The sequence below is a fragment of the Agrilus planipennis genome, unplaced genomic scaffold, assembly GCF_000699045.2.
Source record: "Agrilus planipennis isolate EAB-ADULT unplaced genomic scaffold, Apla_2.0 scaffold266, whole genome shotgun sequence".
NCBI lineage: Eukaryota > Metazoa > Arthropoda > Insecta > Coleoptera > Buprestidae > Agrilus > Agrilus planipennis.
Genome location: NW_020439035.1, coordinates 258833 through 275848, shown reverse-complemented (window position 1 = coordinate 275848; position 17016 = coordinate 258833).

The window sequence follows — 17016 nt, the reverse complement described above, 5'->3', positions numbered from 1 at the left end:
ATCGCAAGAACAGAAGACCAGGAAGCTCCTAGAGCACGAGAGTATTGGTGACCCGAAACCGTCGCAGTTCCTCAGACACCTGCGTTCGTTAGCCGGACGTATAGTAGGAGACGCTGTTTTACGTACAATCTGGCTAAGTCGATTACCACCGCATCTCCAACCACACCTAGTGACAAAATCAGACAGTACATTAGATCAACTGGCTGACATGGCAGACACCATAGTGGAAGCAACAAGGTCATATAGGCCCCAGGTAGCAGAGACATCTTCAAACGACACGAATTTGGAAATTCGATTTGCGCAACTCCAACTGGCGGTCCAACAACAAGTGACGGAGCAAATAACCGCATTACGCCAACAAATAGAAACAATTTCTACCCAGCCGCAAATGTGTGACCGCCGTAGATCCCCGTACAGATCAGGAAGGCCGAGATCCCGATTCCAGACATCGAGATCATCCCGAAAAGACCAATTCTATGTTAGTGTTTTCTTTTAATTCATCGCGCCATATTTGTGCAATACCAAAAACTACCGAAAACACAACAATGTTTATAATTTACCACTTCGTGGATGGTCCATTTCCACAGACGGACTGAAGAAAGTGATGTCTACAATTTTCCGCTTATTTTTTATCTTCTTTATCATCTCTCGGTATTTCTCACGGCTCATACTGTCAGCCCTATGACCCACAGTTACATTCGATTGCTTCGTGCTGCGTGCTTACGTAGCATAAGCACCTCGTCTTCCTCATTTCGTGACTTTTACACCCTGCTGAGATGTGTCAAAAGTCCCTACCCTTCTGTTGGTCTATAACGACCGTCACCCTTCTGGGAACAGAATCATATCGTCCATAGTTCTCCCTTCTCTACCTTAAGGGCTCTTTCTATGGCTTTGTCAATTTCTCCCGCTAAAGTGGTGTAGTATAAAAAATGTAATTAATAGATGTTTATTTCACAGTTAGCGAGAATAAGTACAAGGCTGATTTTCTTTAAGGTTTATTTACAAAAATGTACAAAGATACTTCTTAATTGTTACAGCGGTAACCATCGACTGCCTGCTACCTGCTACATCCGCACCCTTGCAGATGCCCCTTTCCCCCCCTGGTGTCTGTTTCTTCGTCATTTTCCTTAAAAATTATTAACATGCCAACGTTTTCTCTTCACAAACAACCCAAAAACCATACCGTCCCTTTTTCTACCTACACTAAACTTAGACAAACACTTACAACTAAAATAAGAATAATAATACTACTAACTACGCTTTCTTAATTCTATTTTACCATTAACTTATACTACAGTAGTTAGGTCCACTTACCGTCATATTAGGTGTTTTCTTTTTAACGATCTTGTTGCTACCAAAAATGCATTCCACGTCCCTAATTTTTATTTTCAATTCAATTATTCAATTATCAGCAATAATGTTTCGCCCCTTATCATATATTGATTGAGCCAATCTTTTAACAACATCTGTTGGTTTATTAATCAGCACAAAGGGACGCTGGGGTTGTCTACTAGAATATATTTCTAGGTTGTGAGTGGAAAACGCATCACAGATAGCATAAATTTTCACTACGTACCTGGCACGTTTGGAAGGGATATACTGTTTGAACTTCCAACGGCAATGAAAAGCTTCGAGCTTTTTGCCTATTGTTACATTCTGCCCAAGTGAGTAGCTACGTTTACAATTTTCGACAAAATCCTGGAAAAGATCACGAATTGTTGCTATGTCAGTATCTATTCTTTTAGTTCTTGTGTTGCAGTCATCGAATCGCAGGCATCGATGTAGAAATTTGAATCTCCTGAGACTCATAACCAGTCGAAATATTTCGACGCCATGTCCATCGGTACCCCAAAGATCTTCAAGCATCATTCTGTTAGCGTGTAGCAGCAATATATAAAAGACCTATGAAGGCCTTGAGTTCCATAAAATCTTTGTCATTTGCGTCACGTTCTCAGTCAAATTTTCTCTCACTTCAAGACGAATGTAATGATTTGTATGCTCAACAATTTGTTTGTAGCATTTTGTCAAAGAAAATATTACTCCAACATTGCTTTAGCTTTTCGTGCTTCATGGATTACTCCTGGAAGACGTGTGACAATATTATGTGGCTCAATTCGTCGCCTCTTCGGACGAGGATGTTTATTCCATTTGGAGGTTTTGTCTCTTCCAAGATAGAATAAATTATCGTACGAGACCGGTTCTTCATCCCGCTATCCTCAGATTCAGAATTAGCAACCCTTGATTATGCGGATCCCCCGTCTTCCGTTACGCACAAAAACTTTTTAATCAATTCTTCGTTCCGGGAGCTATTTAAATTTTATACACGAACCTCCACCATTCTGAAATTACCAAAACACAAAAAAGAATATAAACAGAGCCTGTTAACGGAACATTAAAATACACTTACCTTTTAAATCGCAATGTATCAGTATGATACAAATATATTGACAGTTACACACCCCCAGTCAACAGAACGTCACTACCATAACTGACAAATACATACCGTCGACTTAGGAAGGTACTGTTAAGACGAGACACCCCCACTTTCGTTTAGACAAATGACGTGAAAAATAAACGTGCTTGTATCATTTTGATACACACGCGACCGACGGAAGGTTAAATTAAATGAAATGAAGCATAACGGGTAGGAATGTGAGTAAATTCGACATATGTTTATATCTTTTTTATTGATGGAAAGGTTCTGTAAAATTACACGAGCAAAGTCCATTATTTTCAATTCTTTTTGGTTCTTACACAAATGTGTTCGTAGTACCGACTGTTTACCTTCCTACCTTCATCCCCTGTAAGTTCAAGCTCCAGTTACAGTAAGTTTGACTATGATGATACCTTTACACCGTTATCGCTCCCAAATATAAAGTACTGCCTTTAAAATCTATCGCAGCTTAACGAGTGAGATGAAGTGTTTAAGTTATAAGTTTCATTTAGTGTAATATAGCACTAAAGGTAAAGTATAAATGCACAGTTGTTAAAAATAAAACTTTGCTAATCCATGCATTTATTACATATTTATTTTGAGGAATTAAAGAATCACCTTCTGTCACATCCTGGCGATTCTAAACTTTTATAGAGAACAAAATGTTAGATGATCCCTTATAATTTCTTGTGATTCCGGGATATATTGAGTCGACTTTACGAAAGGCGATACGGCTACACGGAAGCACAACCAATGTGAACCGAGACAAAATTCCAAAAGTTTCATGTGACGATGATGATAACAAACATTATGTGGGGCCATATTTAAGGCAATGGTAAATGAGGGAAGGGTAGATTAAGTGAACTTCATGAAGCGGTCATTAAAGGAGTGATCCATCGGTTTGTGTAATTTGAGAATCGTCGAGTGCATCATAGAGTAGCGTTGGATTGACTATTGCAGCTCTGTACCGAAATATTGCCTTAGAGAGCGAACTACTGGATTCCCGTGCAGCAGATAGTTTCATTACGAAAGTCAAGGAAGAGTACGACTATTAAACTTCATCTCTCGCAATGACTGATAACACTGGTATGCAAAAAAAAATTTTTTCTTCTCATTAACTTCATATCTGGTGCTCTAAACACGAAATTTAACATGCAAATAAATACAGCACATAGATTTTAAATATAATGTCCGTTTAATTAGAAAACGATATTATCAAAGTAACAACAATTACAAAAAAGTGGAAAAAGTCTACGGTCTAAATTTTACAGCAAAAAATGCTAATTTTACAGTCACAAGTGATACAAATATCAGTATATTTATCTCATTATGGTAGTATAATTCATTCATTCATAATATTTTGTAATTTCTTTTCTTTTCATCGTTTCCAGCGAAGTTTCTCGGCGAATCAACCAATAAAAATCAGCAATCATTGCTTCTGACAATTTTCTATTGTAGCGTCTTTCAATATGTATAATATTTTGATGAAACCTTTCACCATGCTCATCTGATACGGCACCGAAATTTTCCGGAAAGAAATCTAAATGCGAGTCCAAAATATGAATTTTGAGTGACATATTGCATCCTAAAGCTTTATAAGCAGAAAGAAGCTCTCGAATGATTTGAACGGCAGTTGTCAGCTTTTGTATTACTACGAAAATTATGACACACTTTTAGGAAAGCCACCCAAGCTATTTTTCAGCTTTTTTCGAATTGAAAACCTTATCCGTTTACAATAATCCCTTCTTTCAATTTCGCGTCACTGATTCGAGGAAATTTTGAGATATTAAATGCCTGTAAAAATTTTGTCACTAGCCACTAGAGGTTCTTCAGATACATTTTTCCAGTTGTCAAACTTTTTCTTTGTGGCCAAGTTTTCACTTTGTAATGTTTGTCTCTCGCTACTGTCCCACACATAAAAAACAGCAAAACTTGGTGTATCTTTACAATCCAGTAACTTTGGCGACAACTTTTAAGACAGCACAGATATTCCATAAGTATTGAGAATATTTTATTTTTTCAAGTAATACCTCCAGATTTGCATAATCTTCTTTCATGTTTGTTGCATGGGCTGATGGATATTTATTTCCGTTGTGAAGTAAAACGGCTTTCAAACGAGTCTTCGACGAATCAATAAAAAGTCTCCATTCATTAGAATTTTCTGGAAAACTCAGTTCTTCAAGAAGCCCTGCAACATCATTGCAATATACTAAATTATTTTCATTGGAAAAGTAACTCAAAATCTTCTTGTCTTGTGCGAAAATATGAGACTCTCGTACTTTTATCCAAAAAATTCCACTGTTTTAATCTTGATCCGAGTAACTGATTTTGATAGCCCCAAGTCTCTAAGGAGATCATTTAAATCAGGTTGTTTAAGAAAATAAGGTTCTTTTGATGGGCTTGAAGATCCAGATAAAGTGTCTAATGATGAAGATGTACAGGTAGAAATGAAACTTGATTGAGGTTGTAGTCTAGAAGTATTTTCCAACTTCTTGCTATTTTTTGTAGGTACTGGAGCTAAACTGCCTTTACCACAAGGAAGTGGTCTCTTTGCAGACGCGATGATCGGATATACAATCTTATTTTTATTTTTTTTTTGAGAATCCTCGTGTTGATATCATGCAGAAATAACAGTCATTTTCATGATTTTGAGGTTCACTCCAAAGCATTGGCATCGTAAACGGCATAGATTTGTGACTTCCTTTAAGCCAACCTCTCAACGTTCTTGAACAACTGTTACAGCAAATTTTTGGTAACCAACTTTTACCCCTCTCATCCATAAAAAATCCAAAATAAAGCTGATAAGCTTTTTTAACAAGTTCTGTTATCGCATTTCGCTGAGTTTTTAGAGTAAACTCACCACAAATGTAGCAACAGTCTGTACAATTCTTATAAGTGCGCGGCATTTTATAAACTAAAATTAACTGGAATTAATTTAAAAAAAATAATAAATNAACTACATATAAAATACTTAAAAATAAATATATTTAATATAAGTTTTGTGCAAAACCTACTAAAGTATTTGATATATAACGTACACAATTAAAAACAAGTTTTTAACTAATTGTTGTAGTCACAGTGAATACTACGCAGGCGCATATGTACTACCATAGAAATAACTTTCGGCACTTTCCTTCTTTCTCTTACGACTAGTAAACGCCTATTTCGTATGTATATACACTGTTTATAATGTTAACGCATAAAACGATTTAAAAGAAACCTAACTTTATGATATTTTGGAAATAATTCATATCGAAAATTCTAGACGTGATAAAAAGTTAGCCTACAGGAACAGTTCAGCGCATCAAAGTCTTTATATTTATGACATAATTTTTTGAAGGAGGATATTGTTGCAGACCAGTGTAATTTGTTGTTTGTTTGTACTTATTGTTAACTATTTGTCATTAGTTTAAGTCTTTCAGCATAGATTAATTTATCGATAGTTGTGCTGAACATATAATATATTTTTTTATATAACTTTTAGCATTTAGTAACGTTCTATTTGTTGAGTAATTTTAAAATTTACATGAATTTTGCATGAACCGCGGTTAGATAGTGCTAGTCGGTAACAAACTAAGGGAGAATAAACAATATTGTTTCATGATACTTGTAATTGTCGGATTAGAGTCTCCGTTAATTAATTCAAAAAGGTTTTTTTCATATGCGTTTAGTCGTATTACTTTGTTATCAAACAGTCTGATTCTTATCGATCTTCTTGTAAGCGAGATTTTCAAGTTGTTTAGTTTTTTTCAGCAACTGTTCAGTAGTAATGATTGTACCGAAGTTGTTTTCGTGCAGTTTCAGTATCTTTTTTCTTTTTCATTTGAGAAACCTACGACTTTTCCTGCATAACTTTATGAGATTTTTAATTTGTTCCAGGAAAATTAATGTGTTCCGTGCAGAACCATTTTCATGATCTAAGGACATTTTAGCTACTACGTATAAAAAAACTAATCAAGTAATACAACGCAAGTACTATTTAAATTTAGTATACAACTGAAACTACTGAAACTGAATGTCATTCAAGAGCTCATTACAGATAACCTAAAAAAGGCGTAAGAGGAGATTATAATATTTACAGAGTGGATGCTCTATGCATATACGAGGGTGGATTGATAAGTTTCCGGCCTAACCAAGAGATGACGCCACTAGGCCTACCTTGAGGTGACATTCTATAGTACCATCCTTGGATAGCTTGTAGCTATAGTTTCAGCCCGATCTCCTTGCTAGTGTAGGTTTGACAGCACGCTGAACAAGACGCCTCTGTGGTTTTCGTAAAAATGGAAAAGCAGGAAAATCGTGCTGTCATCAAATACTTTTATTTGAAGGGGTTAACGCCGAAGGAAATTAAAAAAGAGATGGACTCAACACTGGGGACATCCTCCCCGTCATATTCAACCGTTAAGCAGTGGGTTTCCGAGTTTAAAAAGGGTCGTGTGAACACCTCTGATGGGCCTCGCTCAGGACGCCCCGTTGAGGTCACAACTCCAGATATGATCGAAAAAATTCATCAAATAGTGCTGGGAGACCGCAGATTGAAAGTGCGTGAGATAGCTGAGACCTGTAAGATGTCATATGAACGTGTGCAACATATTTTGCACCAACATTTGCATATGGAAAAGCTCTGTGCAAGATGGGTGCCGCGTTTGCTAACAGTCGACCAAAAATTGATTCGAAAAAACATTTCTACCGCAAATTTGTCATTGTATAAGCGTAATCCAAGCGAATTTTTGCGTCGATTCGTAACCGTTGACGAAACGTGGGTCCACCACTACACTCCTGAAACCAAAGAACAGTCTAAACAGTGGATTGGACCAGGGGAACCAACTCCAAAGAAGGCAAAAACAATTTTTTCGCGAACAAGGTTATGGCTACTGTTTTTTGGGATGCAAGAGGTATTATATACATTGATTACCTTGCAAAGGGTAATACTATCACTGGTCAATACTACGCAGACTTATTGCAACGTTTGAGCCACGAGGTGAAAATTAAACGACCTCATCTGGCGAAGAAAAAAATCTTGTTTCATCACGATAACGCACCAGCGCACACGTCAATCGTTGCGACGGCTAAAATCAACGATCTAAAGTTTGAATTGATGCCGCACCCTCCTTACTCTCCAGACCTAGCCCCGAGTGACTATTTTCTGTTCCCTAATCTCAAAAAATGGCTTGGCGGTAAGAGATTTGCGGACAATGAAGAAGTAATCGAAGCTGTAAATGGTTATTTTGAGGAGCTTGACGAATCAGTCTATAGAGATGGCATTAATAGACTGGAACACCGCTATGAGAAATGTATCAGCCTTGGAGGAGATTATGTTGAGAAATAAAAAAAAAAAAATTTTTAAAAACCTTGTTTTTCTTGGTCAGGCCGGAAACTTATCAATCCACCCTCGTATTTCTACGTCCTTCTCAGCTGTCCGTTGCTTTATTTAGTGTAGTAATTACCTTTAGATTTTTAAGGTCGGTCGACCCTTGCGTGTCGAACGCTCAGCTTTGGTTCTTGCGGCATACCTATACACGCGAGTTCTTCATTATTTGAGACCTTCAAATTATGACTGAATATACAAATGTGCGTAAAAGAAGAAACAATATACGTACTTACAGTGCAAGTAAAAAATGCACAGACGTTGATTTCAAATAGTTATATCGATTTAATAGTGAAAATTTTGAGTGGTTAGCAAATCATTTTTTGACTAATACAGAAGAATGTCTACTATTAGGCGACGATGGTTACTCTATATTGCTTTGGAGTATGGCTCCCTAGAGAAATCCTTTAACACAGAAGTAGCAAAATTGTAATAAACGATTCCTATCGAGAACAACTAATAATTGAATGACAGTTTGGGCAGTTAAAAGCAACGTTTCTTGTCCTTGAGTAAAAAGTCAGATTTAAATTAGAAAGAATACTGTTTATTTTGACGAGAAAAAATGATTCTGACCTAGTATACTGCAGTACCTACCACATAGCACTCCAAGTTGATAGTGAATAAGAAAGATGCTATAATAACTATTTATTTAACACTACAGCTTAGAAAAAATATGAAACAAAAAGAAATATGGAAATCGAATGTACTGAAAGGCCTTTTAGACTATTGTTTGGTTTGAAAATTCTAATGGTATTAAATTCTTTAAAAATTTTGTCTATTCCTGAAGCTATAGAGTGAAAAAGTAATTTAAAAAAGTTTTGTTGGGTTTGCGATGAACTGGACAGTGTTGTAACATTTTTAATAAAGGGCTTTAATTTCAGCTTTCTTAACGTTTTATGGGCAATTTCAGAAGGGAAACCATCCTTAATTAAAGATAGTCCTTTATTGAATCTTAAATTATTTAAAGGAAAGTTAACTCATCTATTGAGAAGAAAGTCTAAAGCGGCTAGTTTGTGCTGAAAACAATGCCTATGAATGGTGATGGGCTATTACCCATTGCTGTACCTTAATTTTGTTTATAGAAATTTTGATTTATTTGGAAGAATATGTTAGCTATGCAAAATGAAGTTAACCTAACATTTCCCCTCGATTTTTTTGTCAGTGTTGTTATTTGTAAGATGTGCTTCCAAATATTTCAAAGACTCAGGGATAGAAACACTAGGAAATAAAGAACGGACATCAAAGGATATTAAGACTTCACCTGGTTCTAATGTTATGTTTTTAATCTTATTTATATATTCTAATGAATTTTTAATTGAATATGAATCTAAAGTGACAGGTAAATAGTTAAATTCCACACGACAGCTAGACAACTATAATAAATAAGCACAATGTCCAATTCACAACACGAGGTAATATGGGATTACTAACAGATATTATATATTTAATATATTAATTAATGATAATCTTAATGGCAATAAATTTTCTTCCTCTAAGTTGTAACATCAATTAAAATATCTAAATCTGGTGGTAACATTACTAGGTTCACTTCTCCATGAGTAGATGTCTTGATCCAAGGCACTTTGCAAAGGACGATACCCTTTTTTACCATAAAAATTGCTTGCGGATATAGTACAATATTTTTTAGTATTCATGTTAACTTGCAACAATTGAATTAATAAAAGAATGGTGAAATTATAGTAACAAGGTAGCCCATTATACTTTTTTACTTATCGAATTTCTGTGATAACATATTGACATTTGACTTTTATGTTTTTGGACCTTGTTCTACAAACAGTCTTTTTTTCTTGTTATTTTTTTCATTATCCATTTATCAGATGTCATTGCGGAAGGAAGTGTCTTCCTTTTATTTTTGTTGGTATTGGGGTAGTTTAAATCTTCTAGTCAAGTTGTAAGATCTATCAAAATGTCACTCACTGCACTTGTTTTAAAAAATCTCATTTCATGATCCTGGTTCTCTTTTCCATTTTCCAATTTTCCTTTTATGTTATCCAAAGAGACTTAAATTTCGTTCTTTGCTTGTTTTGTTCCTATCATTTTTTCATCAGCAATGTTTCATTCGTCTACATACTGTTGTACATTGTCAGCTTTTTTATCCAATAGTTTTTTCTATTCCAATCATTTCTTTATCAACACTGTTTCTTTCGACTACACACTTATGCATCTTGCCAGCTTCTTTATCCGTACCTTTTTCTGCCCCTATCTCTTTTTCATCAACACTGCTTCTTTTGTCTGCACACCCTTGCATTTTGTCTATCATCCATTATTTCGTGTATTCTTGTGTTTTTTTCGTCAACTTGTTCTTGTCGTCTAAACACTCTTTCATTTTGGGTTGAAAGTGGGTAATTTTATTAAAATTCAAATTGATACTGGGCCCGTCAATAATTTCAGATTCTAAATTACATTCTGCTGTGAGTATGTTTATAGTCTTTTGCACTTTACTATCTAGCAATAAATAACTTGGAAACTCAGGAAAATCGAAAAAATTACATATCCCCACCAACTTCTAGAACCAAACTGACGTCTTCTAACATACTTTCATGAAGTGAAACACTTGCAAACTTAACGTTTAAAAGTTTTTCCTTTACAGATTTCCATAAGTTATATAACTATAAATTTCGTTCTTCTCCATACCAATTATAAGAAGTAGAATTAGCTTCTTCAAATGACTCAAGAATATTTAAGTTCATTTCATCCTCAGATTTATTTCCTTGGTCCTTAAGTTCTTGTGGTATTTTAGTTGCTAATGTTCAGTAGCATTTGGTATAATATGATGTGTTTTCGTCAGATGGTTATAATCCACACGATTTAAATCCCGATTTAATAGATGCTTGAAAATCCTTATGTGCTAGGAGTGAATTTAGAGAAGATAGAACGTCTTTCTTCTGAGTCGTTTTTCCACCATGTTCTAGGTGCCATCTTTTTGTCTTTTCCAAACAGCCTTTCAAGGATAAAAGAAAGCCACATCTAGTGACTGTAATATATGGGTTGTGTAAGATGGTAAACATGCCAGCATTATTCCATTAGACCGGCATGAATTACTTAAGTTTAACGACAAATGTTAAGCGTGGCCATCCACAAATACTATAATTGGGCGCTGAATATGCTGAGCATTCAAAAACTTTACAAACACGTTTTCCTAGAATTGTTGACTTTGCATTTATACTATTTCAGAAATGTCAGTCTTTCACATTTAGGGGGTGCTATTATTAGCTATCTATTAGCATTTGCGACCACTAATGTTGTAACATTGTCTTTTTCTGATGCATAAGTTGTATCATGCACATCTTTGGCCTCTAGTTTCTGCAAACCACCGCTTAATATTATTCTCTGAAACCGCAGCTTTAGCCTTATTAACGTACTGGACATGCTTCTGACTCACTTGAGGATTTCTTTGTAAGAATGAATAAAACCATTTTTTCCCGGGAATGCTATTTACGAATGGGGTTTTTACATTGAATTCTTCCATTAACTTTTGAACAGAATACACCAGGCCGTCACGATTAACGAGAAACTTAATTAACTAGTTTCTCTACAATTTCTAGTCCTAAGAAGGATTCAGGTGCTACACCATGATAATTGCCTGCGGTTTTCCCTGATAGTCTATTTCTAACAAACGTCCTAGCTACAAAACAATATATTTTCTTTTTTTTTTTTGGACGGACGCGGTATACGCCGACGGAAACTTAGACAAAAACTTTATTAAGATTAGCGATACTATAGCGAAAATAAACTTCTAGTTACTAGTTACTAGCAGCATTATTACGTGAATGCCTACGGATTACACTTCTATCGTCAGAGATTTGTTTTTGTAAAATGTAATCTTTAAGAATAGAAATGAAACCATTAAAAGATAATCCTTAAAATAATCAACCATTTCTTGTATATAGCTTCTAGGAATTAGAGAAGAGTCATAAAGTTTTGCGAGGAATAATGTAGTACTCTGTTTTAAAACAGGCTTGAATTCTGTTATATGATCACTTAATACATGTTTTGAATTGGATTGATCAATTTCACATGAACTTATGTCAAAGTCTTCTTGAAAATAATTTTTATCTACGGTTATTCTAACTAAATCTAATTTCTTTCCTAATTGTTTACTTTTGTAATGCTGCTTAAAGGTTTTTAAACAGGGTACTAGTCGGAAGAAATTTTTGTTTAAATTTTAAATGTATTGTTAGTGCTTGTAGTGATGGGAAATTATTTTTACACACATAACAAACGGCCGTTATCGACTACTAGAATACAAAAATTCAGCGAAAGTAAGTAACTTTCATAAATGCTTCCGCAGTACTTATATATACATTTATGGTTCCAAGTGTTACGTAAATAAACTTACTGGTCACTTTCTTCCCTCTTTATATCTTTTGAAATGCACTCGATGGAAATAAAATATTTATCCTACTTTTTACATAGATTGCAGAGTCTTTTTTGAATCAGTACCCAGGTTTGTTTCGAATAATACGCATAAAGTGTGTAGATTGACTTAAAACAAATATCTACTGCCTTTAATGGTTTAAAAAGATTGTAGAGATAATTGTCAATTGATACATATGTTAAATGGATATCATTAAGTGTTTCTCCTATGAAAATGTGAATTGGTTTTAAAGTTCAATCCAAAAGAATATAATGTTTTTGCCGCCTTTCCAAAGCTGCTTTAATATCGCCAGCGACCTAAAGCATTTCTATTTTAAAAAGGAGCAAATACTTCACAAATTAATGCTAAAGTTTAATGAAGATAACATATTATAACGAAATAAAGGTCTGGCAGTCCACTGCATCTGTATTTGTAAATTAAAATCTTCATATATTTTGTATCAAACACAGGTTAATTTATCGTATGAGTGGTATAACCTCAGTTCTCTTGAATTCTTTGCGATGGGCCGTGATCCCGGAGTTCCTTTGAACCCTTGGCCATGGGTCGTGTGCTGAGATTTGTTTGTATCGCATTTAAAAGTGGCGCTTCTGCCATGCTGCGTCCTTTATAGCCAGCTAGCAGTTCTAGCGGGCTGTTTCCTGTGGTGTTGTGTACAGGACAGTTAATAGCACTTTGAATTCTTTCACGAACATATCCCACTAGTTATAGACGCTAATGCAGATAGGACTGTACTGTTTATCTTTTCGCACTGGCCGTTTGCGCTGGGTGTCGCTACGGCGTTTAAAAAAGTGTTGCAGAACAAATAAATCCATAAAATCGATCAATGTTGTCACTGCTCGTTTGGCAATGGTATCTTTTACGGGTTTCATTACAACGAACTTGGTAAAGCCGTCTACTATGACTTTTTAAATATTTTTCAGTAAGGTATATTTCCCCTTCTTTCTTGACAGAGGGTGGTTTATAATAGTTACACAGCAAACGTATTTCTTTACAAACCTGCGCATTTTAGGGAACCAGTAGTTTTCTGCTATATAGTCTAGCGTTTTCTTAAATCCAAAATGTCCGCGCTTATCGTGACTAAGCCTACAAATTTGCCATCGACAGCCTTCTGGCACCACACATACTATTTTGCTATTTAACTTTCGATAAATCTTGTCGGCCTTTAGAGAATAATTTTTGTAATAATTTTTCGTCTCAAGGGTTTTATTTTGGGACTGTAAGATTTCTTTTACACTGCATATTTGGTCATCTTGATTTTGCAAGGCTAATATCCAATCCCCTTCTGTCAAGTCGATTGTGCATACTTCTGTAGGAAGTTTACTTAGAGCATCTACATAACACATACAAGTACCGGCACGATACTTTACGTCAAAGTTATAATCTTAGACAACCACCAGCATGCGACTTTAGGTAGTAAGTCTTTTTTGAAAATGTTATTTTGAGTGCGTTGCAGTCCGTAACGACCCGGGAATATTGTAAAGACAATACAATTTATTAAAGAAAATATTTACAATGGTGCCGCTGCTCCACCTTACGGTACTACATCGGCGGTCGTTCATAATAATATATGTACATATGACAACTTACACTACGTAATGAGATTTAAGACTAAAACTATAAAAGAAACTTATCTAATGTTTGGTATGTACGGAATTGTAATATATTAACTCGATATATTTACAATTCCGTACTTCATCTCCTCCTTCTACTCTCTTCGCGGGGGGTACACCAAAACCTTCGTAAGTAACTTTATTATTATTCAATTTATATAAAAATAAAATGGGAGTAGAGCAGAGACGGAGGAGGACCTGCGTGAAATGGTATCTACATTGAGTTAATAAGCCGGAATGCGTAAAGACAGTCTTCGCAAATTGATTTATCATTATTTAAATGAATGTTACTATTTGACCAGTGTTCTGCTAATTCGAAGCGAGACGCCAACTGTGAAACAGGATAGAAAAACATGCACAAAAGAATATGTACACACATATACATATATATACCATAAGTTCTCACGATTATGATAATGTATTTATAATCTGGGAAATATACACATCGGTCCAATATTCGCTGCAACGGGTTGGGGCATCAGCACAATCGATGTGCTGCAGTTCCATATCCGCCATCCTGTTGATCGCCTTCCAGGTATGGTCTAGTGGTTTATATTGTAACAACAGGACGACTACCGCCAGGGTCGCCAACTCGTACGAATGGTACAATCGTTTTGCTTGCTAAAGTACCTGATTACTCGTTTTGCCCGTCTTTGAATTGTATTGAAATTCCTCCGACACCTATTGCACTGGCGTGGGTGAGAAATTCTATTGGTAAATCGGGTTCGAAAATTTCCAGCAAAGGTTTAGTTGTCATGATAGTCTTAATTATTTGGATTGCACCCGATTGTTCATCAGTCCAATGCCATTGGACATCTTTTTTTAAAAGTCTAGTCAAAGGTTCTACCACGGAAGCATAGTTACGAATAAATTTACGAAAATAGCCAGTGAGACCCAGAAACTGACGTACTTCCTTAACATTTTGTAGGTTGGGCAAATGGATAATCGCTTCTAGTTTTCGCGAGTTAAGTCGTACTCCTTCGCTACTTATTTGTCTTCCCAAGTATTCAATTTTTCTTTAAAAAAAAAATTACATTCGCTTAATTTCAGTGTTAAATTGAATTCTCTTAATTTTTCGATAACCATGCGTAACCGTCGCAATCCCTCTTCAAATGCGGTTGACGAAATTATGATCTCATCCAAATAAGGAAGAGCTATTTCGTTTCTTAGATTTCCCAGCACATGGTTTATTAAACGTTGAATGAGCGTTGATGCATTCGTTAATCCGAAGGACAGACGCAGGAACTCGTAATGCCCATCGGGTGTTACGAACGCAGTCTTTTCGATAGAGTCTGAAGCCGTTTGCACTAGATAATAGCCCAATACTAAGTGAAGACAGAAAAAGAACGTATTTTATCCTAGTCTGTCTATTTGGTCCTTATTAATTAAATGAAACATAGATAGATAAAGACATTTACCGAATCTTCATTCTTTATTTGTTTAACACTTTCACACAATTTCACCGCTGCCCCACTGTACAAAACACTTTATTTCCGTTATTTTAAAAATAATTCATGCAATGAAAATAACTTAATTTACATATAAATAACTTTTACTGATGATTTGAGAATAATAAATGACTACACAACAAAAAGTTTGACGAACGAACAGAAGAAAGCTTTGTTATTAATACTATTGTAGTTGTTATAATATTTATACATATATAATTCATTCGTTACAGACTCAATTAGATTAAGATTTAAAACATACGTATACAATGTATCTCTGTCTTCATGTATAAGGCAGACGTATATATAAACAAATCACCAGTTTACCAGTGTCATAGCCACTGGACTTGTTTCAGTAATGCAATAGTACTGCCTTGACTGTATAAATCACAAGAAAATATTGTTGCAGCTCGTCTGATAAATAACATATTTAAAATACATGTTATACACATGATATACTTATGCGCAATAGAGCATTCATGATTCAGTCACAATCAGATTCCACAACCAATCGAGGGTTATTATTTTTAATAGTCAGGAGTGGGATTCTATCTTTATTGCGCCCTAAAGTGATAAATCTGTTATACACAAACTATGAATAGAAGACAGACAAAAGTACGTCGTCTCCAGAAATCTTCTGTCTAAGAAGTTTCGCAACGGGACGAGTTGTGCTTGACAGGTGGAAGTGATACCCCTGGTACCCCTTAAAGTGATGCGGATGAAGCAAGGGCGGAGGCAACAGCAATGAGAAGCCAGCTCGTAAGCGCACCATTACGAGATTCTATTAGTAGTATCAATGATCGACTCATTCCTGAATTCAATCCATCAGATTTTGTACTAATCTAAAATCTAAAATATCAGCTATGTACAGATCACATGAATTGAACAAGACTGAGTTTTTGCTGTGTTTCCAAGACTTTATAAACAGTAAGAAAGGGTGTAAAAATCATTGTATAATTGGCGATTTTAATATATATTTAAAAAAAATTGATATTGTTACTCAAAAATTTTGGAATGTATTTTCTGAAAAAAGCTTTACTCCAGGGTATTTTAATATTACTAGATCAAACGAATTTAGTGATGGTAGTACCTACATTGTTTATATACTTCATAAAATGACAGCGATTAATGCTATCTTTTGTAAACAATTGCATGACATAACTGATCACTATCCGTTACTAATGAAAATTAGTGCAACTTATTTCATGCAAAATAAACGTAATACATACCAATACATCAATTATAATAAACTATCTAATTTAGCGAGTATTAAGAATTGGGATGCTATATTATCAATTCAGGACCCCAATGATGCTATTAATTTTCTTGTTAAAGGTATTTCGGACTGCGTCAGTAATTCTAAATGTATACAAAAACAAAAAAATCATTTGAGAAAAAATTGGATAAGCAGTGCTATAGCAAAATCCTGTAAAACTAAGGAAATGTTATATATTGCTAAGAAACAAAATCCATATAACAATGCACTATGCATTCGATATAAGACATATGTTAAGATACTTAATAAAGTTATAAAAAAGGCAAAAATGAATTTTGAAAAGAAAAAAGTAGAATAAGTTATTGATAATCCAAAGAATCTTTGGGACCTTATTAAGACTAAGATTAATAAGCCTAACAAGAGTAACAATATATAAACGATAACAACATAAAGGTGACGAACAGGAGAGATGTACTACTCATCCTGAGCGGGGGGAAAACGGACAAGATATATAGTCGGTTTTAAGGCTTAAGTGGAACTT